Source organism: Lolium perenne, chromosome 6 (assembly GCF_019359855.2).
Source record: "Lolium perenne isolate Kyuss_39 chromosome 6, Kyuss_2.0, whole genome shotgun sequence".
NCBI classification, from domain to species: Eukaryota; Viridiplantae; Streptophyta; class Magnoliopsida; order Poales; family Poaceae; genus Lolium; species Lolium perenne.
Window position 1 is genome coordinate 215,941,248 of NC_067249.2, and position 14,523 is coordinate 215,955,770.

Below are 14,523 nucleotides of genomic sequence, written 5' to 3' on the forward strand. Positions count from 1 at the left end.
TTTTCCAGATTTGGATTTTTTTAAAGTTTTAACAATTTTAATTCATTCATGGTAAAAAAAATTGTACATGAAAAATGTTCAACTATTTTTCTTTTCAATGATGTAGCAATGTACACATACTGTATGAGCGGAACGGTGGAAAAGAAAAAAGGAACGGGACATAGAATAGTTAGAAAAGCTATTCATTCACGTGCTTTCCTTGAACTCACCTACTTTTAAGTACGTACATACTGTAAGATCCATCGATCGGTTTAACCCAACGCGGTCGAGGTGTGATGTCTACGCACGCTTCTATTCCTGTAGACAGTGTTGGGCCTCCAAGAGCAGAGGTTTGTAGAACAGCAGCAAGTTTCCCTTAAGTGGACCACCCAAGGTTTATCGAACTCAGGGAGGAAGAGGTCAAAGATATCCCTCTCAAGCAATCCTGCAATCACGATACAAGAAGTCTTTTGTGTCCCCAACACACCTAATACACCTGTCTGATGTATAGGTGCACTAGTTCGGCGAAGAGATAGTGAAATATAAGTAATATGGATGGATATGAGTGGTAAGCAATCTGAATAAAATATGGCAGCAAGCAAACATGTAGCAAAACAGTAAATAAACGGAGATTCGATGTTCGGAAATAAGGCCTAGGGATTATACTTTCACTAGTGGACACTCTCAACATTGATCACATAATAAAACCACTCTACACTCTCTTGTTGGATGATGAACACCATTAATTGTGTAGGGTGATGTCTACGTTCCCCCTCCTTTCCTGTAGACAGTGTTGGGCCTCCAAGAGCAGAGGTTTGTAGAACAGCAGCAAGTTTTCCCTTAAGTGGATCACCCAAGGTTTATCGAACTCAGGGAGGAAGAGGTCAAAGATATCCCTCTCATGCAACCCTGCAACCACAAAGCAAGAAGTCTCTTGTGTCCCCAACACACCTAATAGGTGCACTAGTTCGGCGAAGAGATAGTGAAATACAGGTGGTATGAATATATATGAGCAGTAGCAACGGTGCCAGAAAATACTTGATGCTGTCCAGGACTGGCGCGTGGTTGATGGTGGTAGTATTGCAGCAGTAGTAACACAGTGAAACAGTAAACAAGCAGTAGTAACGCAGCAGTATTTAGGAACAAGGCCTAGGGATTAGACTTTCACTAGTGGACACTCTCAACATTGATCACATAACAGAATAGATAAATGCATACTCTACACTTTTGTTGGATGATGAACGCATTGCGTAGGATTACACGAACCCTCAATGCCGGAGTTAACAAGCTCCACAATTTGTTCATATTTAAGTAACCTTATAGTGTAAGATAGATCAAAAGACTAAACCAAGTACTAACATAGCATGCACACTGTCACCTTCATGCATATGTAGGAGGAATAGATCACATCAATATTATCATAGCAATAGTTAACTTCGCAATCTACAAGAGATCATGATCATAGCATAAACCAAGTACTAACACGGTGCACACACTGTCACCTTTACACACGTGCAGGAGGAATAAAACTACTTTAATAACATTGCTAGAGTAGCACATAGATAAATTGTGATACAAACTCATATGAATCTCAATCATGTAAAGCAGCTCATGAGATTATTGTATTGAGGTACATGGAAGAGAGATGAACCACATAGCTACCGGTACAGCCCCGAGCCTCGATGGAGAACTACTCCCTCCTCATGGGAGCAGCGGCGGTGATGAAGATGTCGGTGGAGATGGCAGCGGTGTCGATGGAGAAGCCTTCCGGGGCACTTCCCCGCTCGGCAGCGTGCCGGAGCAGACTCTGTCCCCCGGATCTTGGCCTCGCGATGGCGGCGGCTCTGGAAGGTTTCGTGGGTTTCGTCCAACGCATCGTGGTTTTCGCGATGGAGGCTTTATATAGGCGAAGAGGCGGCGCAGAGGGCTTCCGGGGGCCCACACCATAGGGCGGCGCGGCCCCCCTCCGGCCGCGCCAGGGTGTGGTGTGGGGCCCCAGTGGCTCCCCTCTGGCGGCTCTCGGGTGTTCTGGATGGTTCCGGGAAAAATAGGAACCTGGGCGTTGATTTCGTCCGATTCCGAGAATATTTCGTTACTAGGATTTCTGAAACCAAAAACAGCAGAAAACAGGAACTGGCACTTCGGCATCTTGTTAATAGGTTAGTTCCAGAAAATGCACGAATATGACATAAAGTGTGCATAAAACATGTAGATAACATCAATAATGTGGCATAGAACATAAGAAATTATCGATACGTCGGAGACGTATCAGCATCCCCAAGCTTAGTTCTGCTCGTCCCGAGCAGGTAAAACGATAACACAGATAATTTCTGGAGTGACATGCCATCATAACCTTGATCATACTATTTGTAAAGCATATGTAGCGAATGCAGCGATCAAAACAATGTATATGACATGAGTAAACAAGTGAATCATATAGCAAAGACTTTTCATGAATAGCACTTCAAGACAAGCATCAATAAGTCTTGCATAAAAGTTAACTCATAAAGCAATAATTCAAAGTAAAGGTATTGAAGCAACATAAAAGAAGATTAAGTTTCAGCGGTTGCTTTCAACTTGTAACATGTATATCTCATGGATAATTGTCAACATAGAGTAATATAACAAGTGCAATATGCAAATATGTAGGAATCAATGCACAGTTCACACAAGTGTTTGCTTCTTGATGTGGAGAGAGATAGGTGAACTGACTCAACAATGAAGTAAAAGAAAGGCCCTTCGCAGAGGGAAGCAGGGATAAATCATGTGCTAGAGCTTTTCAAGTTTTAAAATCATATAGAGAGCATAAAAGTAAAGTTTTGAGAGGTGTTTGTTGTTGTCAACGAATGGTAATGGGTACTCTAACTACCTCGCCAACCAGACTTTCAAGAGCGGCTCCCATGAAGGACGTTATCTCTACCAGCAAGGTAGATCATCCCTCTTCTCTTTTGTTTACACATGTATTTTAGTTTTTATTTATTTATGGGTGACACTCCTCCCAACCTTTGCTTACACAAGCCATGGCTAACCGAATCCTCGGGTGCCTACCATCAATCTCATACCATGGAGGAGTGTCTATTTGCAAAATTAAGTTGCTTGCTGATGAATCAGAGCAAAACATGTGAAGAGAATTATTAATGCAAGTTGTAATTAATTGGGGCTGGGAACCCCATTGCCAGCTCTTTTTGCAAAATTATTGGATAAGCGGATGTGCCACTAGTCCATTATGAAAGTCTGTCAAAAGTAAATGACAAGGTTGAAAGATAAACACCACATACTTCCTCATGAGCTATAAAATATTAACACAAATTGAGAAGCATTTTGAAGGTTTAAAGGTAGCACATGAAGTATTTACTTGGAATGGCAGAAAATACCATGTAGTAGGTAGGTATGGTGGACACAAATGGCATAGTGGTTGGCTCAAGGATTTTGGATGCATGAGAAGTATTCCCTCTCGATACAAGGTTTAGGCTAGCAAGGTTATTTGAAACAAACACAAGGATGAACCGGTGCAGCAAAACTCACATAAAAGACATATTGAAAACATTATAAGACTCTACACCGTCTTCCCTGTTGTTCAAACTCAATACTAGAAATTATCTAGACTTTAGAGAAACCAAATATGCAAACCAAATTTTAGCATGCTCTATGTATTTCTTCATTAATGGGTGCAAAGCATATGATGCAAGAGCTTAATCATGAGCACAACAATTGCCAAGTATCACATTACCCAAGACATTTATAGCAATTACTACATGTATCATTTTCCAATTCCAACCATATAACAATTTAACGAAGAGGAAACTTTGCCATGAATATTATGAGCTAAGAACACATGTGTTCATACGAACCAGCGGAGCGTGTCTCTCTCCCACACAAGCATGATGTAATCCAATTTATTCAAACACAAACAAAAACAAAAACAAACAGACGCTCCAAGTAAAGTACATAAGATGTGACGGAATAAAAATATAGTTTCAGGGGAGGAACCTGATAATGTTGTCGATGAAGAAGGGGATGCCTTGGGCATCCCCAAGCTTAGATGCTTGAGTCTTCTTGAAATATGCAGGGATGAACCACCGGGGCATCCCCAAGCTTAGACTCTTCATTCTTCTTGATCAGAGTATATCATCCTCCTCTCTTGACCCTTGAAAACTTCCTCCACACCAAACTCGAAACAAACTCATTAGAGGGTTAGTGCATAATCAAAAACTCACATGTTCAGAGGTGACACAATCATTCTTAACACTTCTGGACATTGCCCAAAGCTACTGGAAGGTAATGGAACAAAGAAATCCACCCAACACAGCGAAAGAAGCAATGCGAAATAAAAGGCAGAATCTGTCAAAACAGAACAGTTCGTAAAGACGAATTTTAAAATGGCACCAGACTTGCTCAGATAAAATGCCCAAATTGAATGAAAGTTGCGTACATATCTGAGGATCACTCACGTAAATTGGCATAATTTTCTGAGTTACCTACAGAGAATTTTGCCCAGATTCGTGACAGCAAAGAAAACAGTTTCTGCGCAGTAATCCAAATCTAGTATTGACTTTACTATCAAAGACTTTACTTGGCACAACAAAACACTAAACTAAGATAAGGAGAGGTTGCTACAGTAGTAAACAACTTCCAAGACACAAATATAAAACAAAGTACTGTAGCAAAATAACACATGGGTTATCTCCCAAGAAGTTCTTTCTTTATAGCCATTAAGATGGGCTCAAATAGCTTTAATGATGCACTCGCGAGAAATAGTATTTGAAGCAAAAGAGAGCATCAAGAGGCAAATTCAAAACACATTTAAGTCTAACATGCTTCCTATGCATAGGAATCTTGTAAATAAACAAGTTCATAAAGAGCAAAGTAACAAGCATAGGAAGATAAAACAAGTGTAACTTCAAAAATTTCAGCACATAGAGAGGTGTTTTAGTAACATGAAAATTTCTACAACCATATTTTCCTCTCTCATAATAACTTTCAGTAGTGTCATGAGCAAACTCAACAATATAACTATCACATAAAGCATTCTTATCATGAGTCTCATGCATAAAATTATTACTACTCCCAACATAAGCATAGTTATTCTTATTAATTGTAGTAGGAGCAAATTCAACAAAGTAGCTATCATTATTATTCTCATCAAGTGTAGGAGGCATAGTATTATCATCATAAAAATTACTCTCCATAGTAGGCGGCACTAAAAGACCAATATCATTATAATCATCATAAATAGGAGGCAAAGTATCATCAAAGAAAATTTTCTCCTCAATGCTTGGGGGACTAAAAATATCATGCTCATCAAAGCCAGCTTCCCCAAGCTTAGAATTTTCCATATCATTAGCAACAATGGTGTTCAAAGCGTTCATACTAATATCATTGCTACTAGCATGCAAATAAGATTCCATGGGTTTTTTAATTTTCGCATTAAACCATTCATGTCTTGACTCAGGAAATAGAATAAAAAGCTCACAGATGTTGTCCATTATGCCTTACTAGTGTAAACAAGAAACAAAAAGTTGCAATTGCAGGATCTAAAGGAAATAGCTTCGAGTACTTACAACGCCGGAAAATAGCTTAGTAGCCGAGATACGGAGTGTGAGTACCTTTTACCTTTCCTCCCCGGCAACGGTGCCAGAAAAGTGCTTGATGTCTACGTTCCCCCTCCTTTCCTGTAGACAGTGTTGGGCCTCCAAGAGCAGAGGTTTGTAGAACAGCAGCAAGTTTTCCCTTAAGTGGATCACCCAAAGTTTATCGAACTCAGGGAGGAAGAGGTCAAAGATATCCCTCTCATGCAACCCTGCAACCACAAAGCAAGAAGTCTCTTGTGTCCCCAACACACCTAATAGGTGCACTAGTTCGGCGAAGAGATAGTGAAATACAGGTGGTATGAATATATATGAGCAGTAGCAACGGTGCCAGAAAATACTTGATGTGTCCAGATCGGCGCGTGGTTGATGGTGGTAGTATTGCAGCAGTAGTAACACGGTGAAACAAAGAACAAAGCGATAGTAACGCAGCAGTATTTAGGAACAAGGCCTAGGGATTAGACTTTCACTAGTGGACACTCTCAACATTGATCACATAACAGAATAGATAAATGCATACTCTACACTTTTGTTGGATGATGAACGCATTGCGTAGGATTACACGAACCCTCAATGCCGGAGTTAACAAGCTCCACAATTTGTTCATATTTAAGTAACCTTATAGTGTAAGATAGATCAAAAGACTAAACCAAGTACTAACATAGCATGCACACTGTCACCTTCATGCATATGTAGGAGGAATAGATCGCATCAATATTATCATAGCAATAGTTAACTTCGCAATCTACAAGAGATCATGATCATAGCATAAACCAAGTACTAACACGGTGCACACACTGTCACCTTTACACACGTGCAGGAGGAATAAAACTACTTTAATAACATTGCTAGAGTAGCACATAGATAAATTGTGATACAAACTCATATGAATCTCAATCATGTAAAGCAGCTCATGAGATTATTGTATTGAGGTACATGGAAGAGAGATGAACCACATAGCTACCGGTACAGCCCCGAGCCTCGATGGAGAACTACTCCCTCCTCATGGGAGCAGCAGCGGTGATGAAGATGGCGGTGGAGATGGCAGCGGTGTCGATGGAGAATCCTTCCGGGGGCACTTCCCCGCTCCGGCAGCGTGCCGGAACAGAGACTCCTGTCCCCCAGATCTTGGCCTCGCGATGGCGGCGGCTCTGGAAGGTTTCTGTGGGTTTCGTCCAACGCATCAGGGTTTTCGCGACGGAGGCTTTATATAGGCGAAGAGGCGGCGCAGGAGGGCTTCTGGGGGGCCCACACCATAGGGCGGCGCGGCCCCCTCTCGGCCGCGCCTGGTGTGGTGTGGGGCCCCCGTGGCTCCCCTCCGGCGGCTCTCGGGTGTTCTGGATGGTTCCGGGAAAAATAGGAACACAGCGTTGATTTCGTCCGATTCCGAGAATATTTCGTTACTAGGATTTCTGAAACCAAAAACAGCAGAAAACAGGAACTGGCACTTCGGCATCTTGTTAATAGGTTAGTTCCAGAAAATGCACGAATATGACATAAAGTGTGCATAAAACATGTAGATAACATCAATAATGTGGCATAGAACATAAGAAATTATCGATACGTCGGAGACGTATCATAGGGCTACAAGAGCACCTCAATGCCGGAGTTAACAAGCTCCACAACATTCGATGTTCATATTTAAATAACCTTAGAGTGCATGATAGACCAACGCAATTATACCGAGTACTAACATAGCATGCACACCGTCACCGACAGACTATGAAAGGAGGAATAGATCACATCAATACTATCATAGTAATAGTTAACTTCATAATCTACAAGAGATCACAATCATAAACTACGCCAAGTACTACATGATGCACACACTGTCACCATTACATCATGGAGGAGGAATAGAGTACTTTAATAACATCACTAGAGTAGCACATAGATTAATAGTGATACAAAGCTCATCATATGAATCTCAATCATGTAAGGCAGCTCATGAGATCATTGTATTGAAGTACATGGGAGAGAGATTAACCGCATAGCTACTTGTACAGCCCTTAGCCTCGATGGAGAACTACTCCCTCCTCATGGAAGACAACAACGTTGATGGAGATGTCGGTGGTATCGATGGAGATGCCTTCCAGGGGCACTTCCCCGTCCCGGCGGCGTGCCGGAACAGAGACTTCTGTCCCCCAGATCTTGGCTTCGCGATGGCGGCGGCTCTGGAAGGTTTCTCGTACCGTGGCTTATTCTTCTCGAAGATTTAGGTCAGGGAGGCTTTTATAGGCGAAGAGTCGGAGTCGGAAGGGCCACGGTGGCTCCACACATCAGGGGGGCGCCCCCCCTGGGCCGCGCCGCCACCATGTGTGGGGCCCACCTGGCTCTCCTCTAGCCCCTCTTCGGTGCTCTGGAAGCTTCCTTGAAATATAAGATACTGGGCGTTGATTTCGTCCAATTTCGAGAAAATTTCCTTACTAGGATTTCTGAAACCAAAAACAGCAGAAAACAGGAACTCGCACTTCGGCATCTCGTCAATAGGTTAGTTCCGGAAAATGCATCAAAACGATGTAAAGTGTGAACAAAACATGTAGGTATTGTCATAAAACTAGCATGGAACATAAGAAATTGTAGATACGTTGGAGACGTATCAAGGTGCGGACGAGCTTTGGATCTACCTACTAAAGCGAATACTTCAGGCGGAGATTTCAAGTTGTGCCGCTTAAAGCGGGCAATAGGAGCTCCCGGAGAGAGGCGAGCCAGAGAAGAAGGGCGAGCGAGCGATGCAGCCTGCCAGTGCAAGCGGCAGGCGAACGGGCGCGAGCGGCGTGTGCCTCGCGTGGGAGGCGAGCGAGCTGGAAGAGGGGAGCGCGGGAGATGGGCCGGGCGGCGGCGGTAGTACCGGCGCACCCAGCGGTACTGCCGCATATTGGATTGGGGCGGTACTACCGGCCCGGTACCGCCCATCTACTGCTGTCAAACTAGGAGCTGAAAAACTGGGCGCGGTAGTGGGCCAGTTCTGCCAGCGAAACTATGGCGCGGCCCTAAACTGTCTCCTCTTTCCTTTTTCTTTTTAGAACCGAAATAGGCAATCTTGTAAATTCAATAACTTAAGATTGGGAACTTTGAATTGAGTGAAACTTCGAAAGAAGACAACAAGAGCTACCCAATAAAATGTAAAAATATGGAAACAAGTGGGAGGAGATATTTCTATGATTTTTGAAGTGAAAACTCTAAACTCGGAGAACCGAGAAAAACTCCAATATCGAAAACGCAACATGTGATATAGGATAAGTCCGTTTTTGATGAAATAGAGCTTGTGATGGAAATAACCACAAGTTCTAAAACACCATATGAAAAAGATCCAAATAACAACCAAGAAAGATGATGGAAGGATGTAATGGTTCGAGCTCACTCCGAACGATACGATCGAGTTACTCACTCGAGAGCCCTCCTGATAGTACGGCCACTATCCTACAAACCGATCCCCCAATTAAACCACGAAACCGGTAAGAAACAAAATCTATCAAGAGCAAACCTTAACCTTGCGCATTCCACCTCAGCTTGATGATGACGATCTTAACCCCAACAAGATGGAACGCCTTTCTTGATTGTGCTTGCTTGATGATGTCTTGGTGATTGCTCCCCATACTCCACTATAGGTGAGCTTTTTCTTCGGTGCATCTTCACATATCCATGAACATAATATGAATGCCAAACTTCAAGCATATGATCCCTTCGAGTTGGCTCATCTCAAACTTGTACCTCATTTCTTCTTATTGCAACCTTGAAGCCTATGGACAACTCCTACAAATGTAACTCAATGGAAATATTAGTTCATAGTCATTAATTACCAAACCACACATGGGGGCTCCATGCTCTTTCATTGTGGGGCTGTGAGCTCGAGTCAACGGAGAGTGCGGTGGAAGTTGGTCGAAATTTGGCCATCGCATCGGAAGGTGTCCGGATTCTGACAAAGTTCCATGGTGGAAGGGCAGCGGAGCATCCTGGGCTACCCGGCCATGCATAGCCCGTAGGGAGCAGTGATCGATCACGAGTAAGCAAGAGAAGCCATGTTCTGCGTCGTCTGCTGTGAATCGTTGTCGGAAGAGGAGTCAATGACCTCACTGCGGAACTTTTCGAGAGACTTCCACATGTCCATCTGCGTGGATAGCAACTGCGGATTAATTGTCGTCCCAATAGCACCCAAAAAATAAATTAGAAACCTACCGACGCAATTGACCGAATAAGTCCTAGGCAGCGAGGTCGGCCGGCGCAACCGACATATGTTTCCCCCCCAAAGACGCGACAAATGCGGCCAAGAATCTACCCATACTTCGATCTTGTTCTTTGGCGCGACGAGGCCCATATAGACGGCGTGTACTACGACGGTGCGGCGGGATGGAGTTGCGGTGGCTGCGTCACACTAGCTAGGGCAGCAAAGAAGAGGAATAGAAAGCAAATCCGTGCAGTCGATTTTGCTGTCCCTTGTTAGAATATACGGCTGAGATTAAACTAGGTTTAGATCATCTCTATCTCCCCATTTCTACCTCTATATATACTCCCAAGGGTCATGGCAATACAACACACAATTATAGGGTTTCAATATTTCGAATATCTCTGACCTGCGGGGCTAGGTTAGAATACGACGATACTCACTCGACCCCGCACCATCCGCGTAGACGCAAACTCAGCGTATATTTGGGCCCGTTTACGTCCCGCACACAACTGATCACTATGCATCGGACCGCTGGGCTTGGGGTGCATGCGCATTTTTCGATGTCGCAATCGTAAATAGTTGCTTCACGTCCATTTATGTCGCTCATTGCAGATGCCCTGAATAGGAGGGAGATCTCGCCCCCATGGGCGACCTGTAACATGCTCCCGTGCGGCCATTTCCGATGAACGCTAAGAGCAGAGCCCGTAAAAATGTGAAATGTAAAACGCGAGTTCAGGCCACTGAACTCGTGTTTACGGATCGAAAAAGTGCCGGCGCAGATCAGAACACGTAAAAAAAACTGTAAAAAAACTTATTCCTAATTATGCCACTAGACCCACATGTCAAAGCTTTTTTTCCCTTTCCTCTTCCTCCTTCTTCCTTGTTCCATCCACCCATCGTCCGTCCAAATTCCACGCCGGTTGCCCCGCTCCGGTTCCGCCCCGCCCTACCCTAGCCCCGCCCCCGGCTCCGCCAGGCCCGGTCCGGCTCGGCCTCACCCGCGCCGCCTCGCCTCGGCCCCGCCCCTCGCCGGCCACGTCCTCTTTGCTCGAGCCACCCCGCAGCCGAGCTCACGCCGCCCACGAGCTCGCCCGCCCGCGCCTACGCCGCGCAGCCGAGCTCGCCCACCCCGCGCCGCCCCACGCTGCAGCGAGCTCGCCCCGCCCCACGCCGCCCCATGCCGTCGCGAGCTCGCCGGAGTTTTGTTGGATTCCAACGAATTTAGTTGGATTCCGACGACTGTACCAGCGGAAGCAGTTAGCTCGATCTGAAATTTCAGCGCGCCACGAGTAGAGGTTCGCGTTCAATCCGCTCTTTCGGCCCCTACAAATACATGCGAGTTGGGTTTTCGGTCTTGGTCTGAAAACTTTTTTTCGGTTTTTGCCTCGTTTACGGTAACTGGTTTGCACTATTTTCTGAACTGAACCTGTAAATCTGCAGTTATTATTCGGTTTTCCTACTTTACGAGCTCTGCTAGAGATGATCCAATGAGAATAACAACACTTTCGTATCGGCTGGCTGACGATGATGCTGGGTACTCTCCGTAGCCGTGCCGCCTGCCGTGGCCGTAATATAGGTAGAGCATCATCTCACTTGCCCATGATGCCGGCCGTTCACGCGCACGAGCCGAATGAACAAGGAGCGGAAGGAAAACGTGCAGGACTGAATGGACCGCCGCGAACATCCCACCAGATCGAGCGAGCGTCGCCGCTGATCCCTGGCGGCGCATGTTCTCCGGACACACGATAAGTCGATAATGGAACCCTCGCCGGCGAGGCGTGCCGATCGCGCACCATACGTTCCGCGCATCCGGCTAGCTTGCCACGGCCACGGACACGGACTCCTGTATCATGTCATGTACGGGTCTGCTCAACTTTTGCTCCACCGTATTATTATCATCATCATCGATCAATCAAGGCCTTGGTTTCGCGTGACAGTCGCATGTGCCGCTGCCGATATCCTCCATCCTCATTCATCGCTAATCCGTGCCACGACTCGTGTTAGCTAGCCAGTTCGTGAATCTAACCGGTCAGTCAGCACTCGTGCGTTCCGTTGCATCGCTTCCACGGCCGGGACCATCTCCTTCCGTGCTCGTACACAGCATGTTCTTCTATTTCGGAAGAAGATCGCGTCGAGTTCTGCGAACGGTAGGCGGCCCAGGGCAGCGGTGGCGTGTTTCTCATGAAGCCACTATCTGAATAGTTGTCGCTGCCGCCGTCCTACTGTTTGTCGCCCGCCCCCCACGTTTGCAGTTGCAGATCTGGCGTGGCTGCTGTCCATCTTTCATCCTCAGGACCAGTCGCCCAGCGCCGAACGCAGATCGATCGTCGTACCGGAACTCCATCTCTCATGATCGATCGTCCTCCGCGTATCGACGGCGTGCGCTTTCCAGCCCGGCCGTCGCCGGCGTGACCATCGCTTTTATATCCCGGCGCGTGATGGGACCAGCATCCAACAGTGTGGTATAAAAGGTTTTTTCGGAACCTAGGTATAGCTAAATCCGATTAAACTTAGTCTAGCACTAAGTTATATAGTTAACTAACCACTAAGTTACAAAAAAATCGGGAGGGGGGAATTTCCTTTAGATTATTCATCTGAAACTTGTGATTTTTACCTAAACTACATAGTAGTATTTTCGAATTTGGGTATAAAATTGGCACACATATATAAATGCATGCATCCTCTACACGCAAAAATATTTATTCCAAAATTTTCAAGGTTTGGAAACACAGGTTTTGGGGTGCTATAGTATTCGGGTTCCGCTGAACCTAGATGCCACTACATAATTCAAGAATGTGGTTTTATGCCACTGGTATAAATATATTGTTGATCAAGTAGGTACAAGGTAGATTGGATTTCGTGGCATGTGTTACATACAGATTAGGTAGAGAATCATAGGCGCAAGGTTATGCAGAACATTCGGGCCTTGTTCGGTTAATCCGGCCTTCAGTTGATTGGAGTGAGTATTAAAGGAGATTTTGACTTAGATGTGATCTAATACTCCTCAATACACCTCAAACCAATGGGATTTGGCTCAAACCGAACAAAGCCTCCTTGGTAAGTAGGCCTAGCATCATCGAGATTTCAGAGGTTCTAGCGATGTGATCCCATAAACATCTTTCTTAGGGCTTATTTGATTCAAAGGATTCTCACAAGAATTTTGTACGATTCTTATCCATAGGAATTTTTCCTATAAAGGCCATTTGATCATGTATTCCCTCATGTGTCGCTCTCTGCCCGAGCGACTCCGGAGGCGAAACTCAACACCGCCGCCCGGTCCTCCTACCTCCGTCTGATCCTAGATGGCGGGCGGCGCGTAGCTCCTGCATGGGACTGCAGGTGATGCGTTGCGGCCGCCATCTCCTTTGCGGCTCCGTCCAACGGCGTGGGCTCCATGTGACATAAGTAGAATTTTCATAATTCAATTAAATCACCAAAACTTCTCCTAAGAATATACGGTTCTGGCATTTTGAATAGTCATTACTTTCTTTTTGATGGGTTTAGATACTTTTACAGGGGATATTCACTTTGACTCATAGGAGCATTTGCCCCCATTGTGTGAATCTACATTTTGAAGTGTCAAAAAATTCTAAAATAAAATTTTCCATGTACATCTACACATTTTATGTTCGTACACAAGTTTTCAAAAAAAAAATTATATGGTTCCTGTAAAAAAGACAAATTTTGATGCTATAACACGAGTACGTACATGGCATTTTTTCCTTTTTTATACACTCACATAAAATGGTGTTTCCCCACGAAAACTTGTGCACTAGTACAGAATATGACGATGTACACCAAAATAAATTATGTCAGTTTTTTTTACATTTTTAAAATTATTTTTATTTATTTTATATAATAAAAACATTTGCTCCTACGAGCCGCCACCTCCCTTTTATAGTGGCAAGAGTGCATAAGCCGGTGGTGCATGGCTCATATCTTGGCCCGTTAGCCTAATTGCACTAACTCGTAGGCGCACTCGTTTTAAAGCTCAGTATAAGGCATAAATGGCCCTTCGGCCAACCACAGCATTGCAGTCCATGGAATTCGAGAGTCAAAGTAGTCATCAGAAATCCCTCCCGCTCAAGGCGGGAAGATTGCTAGGTATCGCCCGAGCCAGCGACGGGGCCTTCGATATATGCCACCCAATGCGGCGCACACGCGCATCGCAGAGCCTCCGCTAGCTTGTGGGCTAGGCCCATATTTTGAGAAGAGGTTTTCTGTCTGTTTTTTCGCTTGGTTTTCTGATTTATGTTAGGCGGGTTTTGAAAAATGACTGAGCTTTTAAAATTTTGATTTTTATTACGTGTGTGCACTTTTGAAATTGAACAATTTTCAAACTTGAATACTTTTTAAGTTAAAGAAGTTAATTTTGATTTTTTTAATTCAAACAATTTTTGAAGTTGAACATTTTTTAGAAGTACATTTTTATGAAAACCAGGAAAACTAAGCATGAACCATAAATTGGGAAAATAAACCCAAAAAAACCCACAGAAAACAAGAAAAATTGGGCAAAAAAACAAAAAACACGATCTATGGGCCACGCCCATACCCCACATGTGTGCGGCGCGTGGTAACCACCGACCTAGTCGGTGTATCAGATTTGACGCAAGCTGCTCCTAGCGGTGAATCCTCGACCTTCAGCATATTGGGCCGGCCCATATATAGGATAATTTCTTTATGTAGAGTTTTAATTTAATTTAACATCATTTTTCTTTTTAATTTCTCCATTTTATTTAAGTTTTCTGTTTTCTTTTTTTTCTCTCCATTTATTCATTATTTATATTT